Raw genomic sequence first — 8,444 nt, 5'->3', positions numbered from 1 at the left:
TCTAAGAAGCAACAGTTTGTTAGGTAGCTAGCTAGCTGCTAGAAAACAACTTCAGATGCACTTCAGGGTTCGCACCAACATAAGGTACACTCCGTGGCTTTAAGAGACGACAACATAAACAAATTTAAAGACATTTTTAGAGAACGTACCTGAGTGAAAATGCAGAGAACACTCTCTTATCGACTGGGGAATGTTATCGAAAGTAAGGTCCTTTCTTCTGATTGCAGCCACCCAAGAAATCCGACGTCTCCTCGTGATGTCGGATACTTGCTCTCCTAAGTGCGTTCTCCATTTAGGGAACCTAAAAAACTGTAGCCCACTGTTCTTACGGTTTCCTCGGCGATCGTGTGAGGCATTGGAGCAGTTTTTAACGCAGCAGTTGCTTCCAGGCATTGTTAAAACAGTAAAGAATTTCAACAACCTCCTCTGCTAGCAGCTACCGTGTCAACAATAACGCAAAGCTCAGCTGCACTCGGAGGGGCGTACCTACCAACATGGCGGAAAGGGGGGGGGCTTACACGGCTTACTGTGCCGTGACGTCAACTCCTCATTCCTAAATGAGAACACAATTCGGTGTTTAGCTAGGCTAGTTGCACACGTCTTTTTTATGTAGACTAGCCTAGTCAAGGCCTGCGGTTCGATGAATACTTTTCTATTAGATGTAGGTACCCAATGTGTTCGCGTTATCCATACAGCATGGCCTTTTCATGCATTTTAATTGCCCATAGATAGGCTACACCAGCGGTCCCCAACCACCGGGCCAGTCAGCTCTTAGCAGATCTTAGCTAGATTCCTGACCGGGCCTATGGCCGGCGGCGGAACCCCGGCGGCGGAGCTAAGATCTGAATATTAGCCCCAGCCTGATGATTCGGATCTTAGATTATGGTAGGTGAAAAGTTTGGACCCCTGGGCTACACTATCCATTGGAAATTGACACAGTTTCTCGTCGGTGAGTTCGCTTTAGCACTACAGGCATCATGCACTTAGCACGTGATCAGACCACCAGAGTTGTTGGTCGTAGCAGATTGAGACTAGTGCCGCGGTCAGTCGACCGCCTATTTATTTTTGATCTCCCGTCAAACGGCTCACTGTAAGTTCACCTCCGCACAAGTCTGTGCGCTGTGCGCGCCCTGCTGGTTAATCTGCTATCCTCTTTCTTCCCCCTCCCCCCGCCTTCACTGCTTTGATATGAAAAATGGCTGAGGCAGGTGAGACCTCCGAATCAAGTCGAGTATTTCAGGCCAACTGGTAAAGGAGTGTCACGGCTTTCAAACACACAAACCATAAAGCCTATGGACGCCTCAGAACGGACTAGTCAACGCGCTGCGGCATCACTCGGGCAGGTTGGTGTGTGTGTGTGTGATATCAAAGTAACAAACTCAAAGCCGATGCATGCGTCCAAAACTATTCGTTCAAAACCAAATAAACAACAAAAACAGCGTCCCTTATTCGCTTTTAATACTTTATTTACCGCGCCGTATTAATTCCCAAGTTTTGAATAAGCGACGACACACACGCACGAACACACGTGCACGCACGTTCATTCACGCAAGCAGGCACCCACTACAACCTGGAGAGGCTGTAAATGCTTTTAAAAATGATAATGGCTATAGACAATTTTTGACAGGTTACAAATTCTCCCAATTTACTTACTATTCCTCTGTACATATTTGTTTTTTCCTGCATTTTACAGATTTGTGAGGAGTTTTTCTGTATTACAAACAAAGTTCTCTACTCGGAACATTCAGAGCCGCTGTAGAAAAATATGCGCCCCTACTGCTGAGTTTGTACCGCGCCCGAAAAACAGAGTTTGGCAAGGATCTGAAGTAGATACTGAGAAAGCTTGATGATGAGGTGTGTGCACAGTACAGTACCAAACAATACTTTTGCCCAGATGAAATTCAATCTGTTGAATTACAATTAGTCTTGCTATTATTAGAGCTATCTTTCTGTTTTTTCTTTTTTTCTTTGAGACCACCAACATCGTCAGACACGGCAAGGAAGCAGCCATGAAAGGACTTCCTGTGTTCCTGCGTGAAGATCCTAATCTACTTTTCAAGCAGTGTCTTGTAAGTATTAATGGTCATTAATATAAATTTTACAAGCATAGAGATACAATTGTAAAATGAAGATACTGTAATTGAAAATACTAGAAAATCTGAAAGTTTATTTCTGTTTCGCCCTCGGACTGCTTGAGAGAGGGAAGGGAAGTTAATTGCCTGTCTTATATAAAAGCTTATTGGTTGTGAAGTGAGTCCCTCTAGCACATTTGACAGGGGTTTCAGATTATACCATGAGGAAGATGCTGCTTTGATATACAGGTTGTTGTCGGCAGATGTTAGACCGAGGCTACCTGCTTTGGCTAGAACTAGGGGGCTAGATCACAGCCATATCACTCACCACCTGTCAGGTCATTCTTTTGATACTAGTGATTAGGTCTAGGCCTCTACAGGCTACAAGCTATTATTTTTCTTACAGTCCGAGTCAAATGTTCTGGGCCACATAACTACAAGGGTGATATACTCTTCTACATTGGGTTGGAACCATTTCCTTGGTTTTGTGGACATTGCAGGTTATGCTGGTGAGCTGGCACGCATCTCACAGGGGTGAATTATACCATAGATTATAGATAGATAGATTATACCATGAGGGAAGATGCTTTTATTGAGCTGGCTCCTCTTTGCTCTTTTATCTGTTTAAATGTGCGCTATGCATGATGGTGGAAGTTCAGTTTGTATTATTTGTTTAAATTTCTTGGTTGATGCTTTTGCCCAACAGAACGTAGAGTAGGTTTAAAGTTTAGGATCACTTTGAATGTTCTTGTTTTCAATGGAAACACACATGAGTTATCCTACATAGGAAATATAGGAGACCAAATCCTGTCTTTATTCATTTTTTCCAGATTCATATGGCGGTCTTATCATGGTAAACTAGCTCATTGTCAGGTGTTTAACAGCGACACACACTCGGAGACAGTAAAGAAAGACGGGTCCGAGCTGCTACGCGCGTTTGATGTACTCTCACCGTTCTCATGCACACAATTGTTTTTTTAATACATAAATTAAAGGCTTGCGGTTTGTCCACGATGCGGCCTATATGCGGGAAATTACGGTAGTGTAGTTTACATAGTTTTCATAGTTATCAGCCTACGTGCTGCTGAGAAGACCAGAGTTTTTTTACAACACCCTCAGGGGTCGCATAGCTATTGGATCATGAGGAGATATTAGCTGAATGCTAGGAAATGTTATTTGTTTAAAGGTCCCATGGCATGCTATTTTATGGATGCTTTAATAAAGGTGTTAGTGGGCCCCTAATACAGTACTTGAAGACGTTTAAGAAATTCAGCCTTGGTGCAGAGTTACAGCCACTACGAGCCAGTCCCACAATGAGCTCTCCACAAACGTGCCGTTTTTAGAGGCGGGTCAAGGTGGAGGGTGGGGGTGTGGCCCTGAGCAGCTTGCAGCCACGGTACCATGCGCTAGTGTTTACAGTGGAACACTGAACACTCCGGGTGCTCCGGCGGGAGTCCTGGAGCTCTATATCTAAATAATATCATATTATATTTAGATATCTATATAATATATATTATCATGGTCAAAAACTGTTTGCGCCTCTGTATGATATTATGAATCTCAAACGACTGCGACGGGTTCTTAGACGCCTCTGGTTCTTCCACTTCCACGTCAATATTAAGTAGGCTACAGACTCAACGGAGAAATGAAATGGAGGAGAAGGGGATTGTTGCCCGCGATTGTTGCCCGGGGTTGTTTGCGTCAGGTTGGTTGAGAAGGAATTGGGAACCGCGACATGGAGGAGAAAAGGATTGTTGCCCAGGATTGTCCGTCGGATCCCCGCGGAACGCTGGCCGCCCCCGGGGCTGCCCGCCCAGCCCTGCTGCCACGGCAGCGGTCTGTCTGAGCCCCGCTGCCTGCTGGCCACCCCCGGGGCTACCTGCTGAACGCTGGCCAACCCCGGGGCTGCCCGCCCAGCCCCACTGCCCGCTACAGCGGGGCTCCGACGGACAATCCTAGGAAACAATCCTTTTTTCCTCCATGTCGCGGTTCCCAATTCCTTCTCAACCAACCCGACGCAGTCTAGTCTTTTCACCAAATGGGAGCTACATGCAAGCTTGCGTTATTGTGTTGCATGTTATGCGCCATGAAGGCTGCCTCATACCTCCGGATCCGGACGAAATTTGTCCGTCCGTACTAAACGTTGTCTCCGGGACTACCCTTCATACCTCCGTCCGGTTTCAGTGTTATGGATGTTACGCAAAACAACCTCTAGAGGGCAGTGACTGTCGTGTATAAAATGACCGGCATCGACAATCGCAAACATGGTATCTGTAGAGGAGATGATTATGCTCTGTGTCATCCGTGGAGGTGGCATGTGGCACCCCTCACCAACCTGAAGATTCTCTGCTCAAAATTTAAATTCAAAAAAGTTTTATTGGCATAAAAAAATATACATTTGCATTGCCAAAGCAGGTGTACAATAAAATTATAAGGTCAAGTATATAGTATAAGTATAAAACGTTAAATACAAAATATATATACTGTAACATATTTCAGCCATAATATTCTCCCATAGCCACAATGCTGAGTAAACATAACTTAAGCTGATCATACATAGATGAAAGGGGGCGGGCTTTTAAAGCCACAGAACACGCCCACCTCTACCTTCTTATTTAACTCGGACTCCGCCATTTTAGGGCAGAATCTCTTGGGCGGCGTATCGATTAGATATTAAGCTTAGAGACGCTCCACGCGTGTTATATACGATTATATACGAAAATCCACAACAATACATATCAGTTATTATAGGCCTACTACTCTCGTGGTTGGGACTTCTGCCTCTACTGCCGCCTCGATCTCCGGTGGTAGTGCTCCGGTTTGTCCGGAGCACTCCGGATTTGTAAGCTCAGAGGCGACGGACCCACTGACGGACGACCTCCGGGACCAGACAAAAGCGTCCGTATCCGTATTTACCGTAGGGTGTGAATGGGCCTTTACACCAACAGCGGAACGGTTATCCAAATAACAAAGAACACTTGCGTTACAGTGTGTATTCACACACACACATGTGGCGCTCGCACGGTCCTAGCTCATTGTCTCATTGGCGGGCCAAATTCTCTGGGCGGGCCAAGCAGAGAAAGGGAAGGTAACATGGCCCCATATGACGTCATATGGGGCCGGAAGCCAAATCGAAGCGTTTCAGCGTTCCTTTTTTCAAAGACGGCGCAAGATAGCTACTTCTCGGTTTACACCTAACGCAATTTTTAGCTACTGGGGGACCATAGGGAGGCTAGGGGAACTCGACTTAATGTCAGAAAACCTCAAAGTGAAAATTTTTAAATGGCTTATAATTCATAGGGCTCCTTTTTAGGTATAGGCCAATTTGATTGTTGTTTCTGCTGATCAGGTGCACCAACCCATTGCAGCAGCAAATTTGATGATGGAGGTGTGATTGCTGCTCTGCAGCGGGTGCATCACATAGCCCTGGGCAGAGCCGTATATAGAGAGAGTTCTGCCAACTGAAATCATGGGTGCCATCTTGTAGACCCAAGTCAGCTCACTGTACAACGTCTGCCAATGGAACGAAGATGAGATGTTGCAACAAATCGCTCATTATCATCATAAACTGTTTGTGAATGTTAAAAGGTTTCTCATACTTTGCTAAAATATAAACGCTTTTACAAATATATCACGTTGAACGTCTCGAGAAGACAGACAATTATGCCTACATCACCTACAGGGCTCCAGACTAACTTTTTGACAGGTAGCACTGGTGCCACCTAGCTTTTCATTTAGTAGCACCAAAACAAATTAGGTAGCACCATATTTTTCTTTGTAAAGCGTGTTATTAATACATGACCTTATGTTTATGAAAGATTGACAAATAAATAGATAAAGAATAAAAATAAAGATAAACGCCTTAAATTAAGCACATAACATGGAATATTTATATTTACACACACACACACACACACACACACACACACACACACACACACACACACACACACACACACACACACACACACACACACACACAATTCTGTGTGTTTTTATAAGATACCTGGGCATGATGGCATTAAATAATAATTGAATTCTAACGGAAATTATAATTAACCTATAGAGCATTTTTCCATATAGTTATTATCATTTGGCTATATGAGACACACTCCTTACCTTCTGCATGGCCATGTTCAACCACAATATGGCCAATAAGAATATTGGTTTTCCATCTTCAACGATACGGGCATATATAATCTCGCACTCTTTGGTGGATTTGTCAGTGGAACCGTCAAGCATGAACGAGAGGTAGGGGGCGGATGCGACTTTGTCAGCGGTCTTTCCCTTGAGTGTGTCTGCTATAACTCCCACAAATTGTGCACACGCAGTGTCGTTGGAATATGTGGTGTTGACGTTCAGTCCGTTATTCTTCATCATTTTGTGAACGGGAGTTCCTCTTTAGCGATGTTGTAGGCGGTGTTAAACTTGATGATCATTTGTTCATTCTCCGCCGAGCGATTGGTCTCATTTATCCGATTAAATGAGGTGGGGAGAGACTGGGAGCTTCATGTGATGCAGCGGTCCCTGCACGTCTTGTGCTTTTGGCTTTCATTGTGTAATTTTAATGACTGAACTTTGAATTGTGTAGACCCATTTACAAAATGTGTTTTGCCTGCAACGGACAGGCCACATGTCCTGCAGTACACACACCATGGTTTGTCCCTCATAACGCAACCACGGGAACTGCACCAGCCATTTTTGTTGAAAACAATACTTCTTTTTTCTCCCCACTGCCCCCCGCCTCTTTCGCCAACCTGTCACTGTCCTCTTCAGAATAAGAATCTGAGATTCTTTTTGCTACCTCTGCTAACCCTTCTCCAGCACCAACAACAGCCTCATTTGTCTCCTCCGAGACATTTTTCTTCTTAAAATAATCTACTATCGACCGCTTCATATCTGCTCGTCCTCCTGCAAGTAGCACCGGAGCGACCTCATTAAATTTTAACTCACACCTTAAGAAATTAGGTTGCATATGCGACCTAATAGGTCGCACTCTGGAGCCCTGATCGCCTATCAGTGGAGCCGCGTTCACCTTCTCCGATAGCCGTCGCCGTGTAGCCTACGATTACTTATTGAGACATTGGCTAAAAATTACAACTTCTTGGTTATTTATTTTAATCTAGACTATAAATATTTCCCCTAAACATCAAATTAACCCTTCTCGTAGCCTACTTAGGTGTCATGATCAGACTGTGTCTATTGTTAAAAGTCTGACTGATGACTAATGCCCAAGGGAAAAAAGACCATACACGTATGATTTTGTTTATCAATTAAAGAGTTTTCTCTTTCATAAAAAATGAATCAGACGTTAGCAATATAAAAATAACTTTGGTTACTTCTTAGACTATAACTTATAATACATTCTGAATGTTTGCATTCAAATCCTAGCAGTACGCAATCATTTAAACAACAGACTCTCAGGAAGATCCTCCAACAGGAAAATTCATATTCAATATTCATATTAAAATATCAACAGTGAAATCTGGGAAGAGCCATTAAAACATCTCAAATATTACGGTAAAAGTATACATTTTGTATTAGACAATCTTTAATATCTTCTTACACTATATAGCGTATAATACATTCTGAATACATTCTGAATGTTTGCATTCAGAGATGGTTCATCTTCAGTCCGTTTCGTTTGGTGGATCTGCTGGGCGGTGTCGGTGGGGTAAAGACGAACAGTGTTGGGATGGAATTTGGCTTGAGCTTCCTAACACCATCAGCTCTGTGACTCTAACTGTGTCTCATCGAAGTGGTCCTACAAACGGAGTCAGACATTTTAATGCAATTTCAAAGAGAAAGTAAATGATGGTAATGGATTTTCACAGAATGGCATCTAACCAATGCATAGTTATTGCATGGATTACATAAGCGCTTTGGCACCATGCTGTTTGCACTAGACTCTAGACAAGAGTAACATAAATCTCTCCAGCAAACATGAACTGACCATGTATTATCTGTAACTCGAGAAATAGCTGACCAAGCAATGCTGCAAAAGGGCATTTGTTGCAATATATCCACATGATTTCCGTGCAAAGTTAATCACAATCTTTCTGACATGCATGAACATAAACAAAGACAATGCAGCCGGTGTTTTGAAAGAATGCAGGGTAAAATGTGGCAGTGCAGAAAGATAGCACGTCAAGTAGGCTAGCCTTGCAATGATGTAGTATTAATAGTTGTCATTATTCTAAAAATTGCATCGATTTTCACAGAATGGCATCTAACCAGTGCATACTTATGCATAAAAGAGCCTGGTGGAAAAATACAGATGGCAGATGCAGGTTGTTTGTCCCGGAGTTCAGTGCTAACATTAGCATAAAAAAGGCGCAAAGAGCTAGCGAGCATCGTGTAGCTTAACACTAC

This window comes from Micromesistius poutassou, assembly GCF_964030765.1.
Source record: "Micromesistius poutassou genome assembly, chromosome: 19".
Classification (NCBI taxonomy): Eukaryota; Metazoa; Chordata; class Actinopteri; order Gadiformes; family Gadidae; genus Micromesistius; species Micromesistius poutassou.
This window is presented reverse-complemented; position numbering follows the sequence as displayed.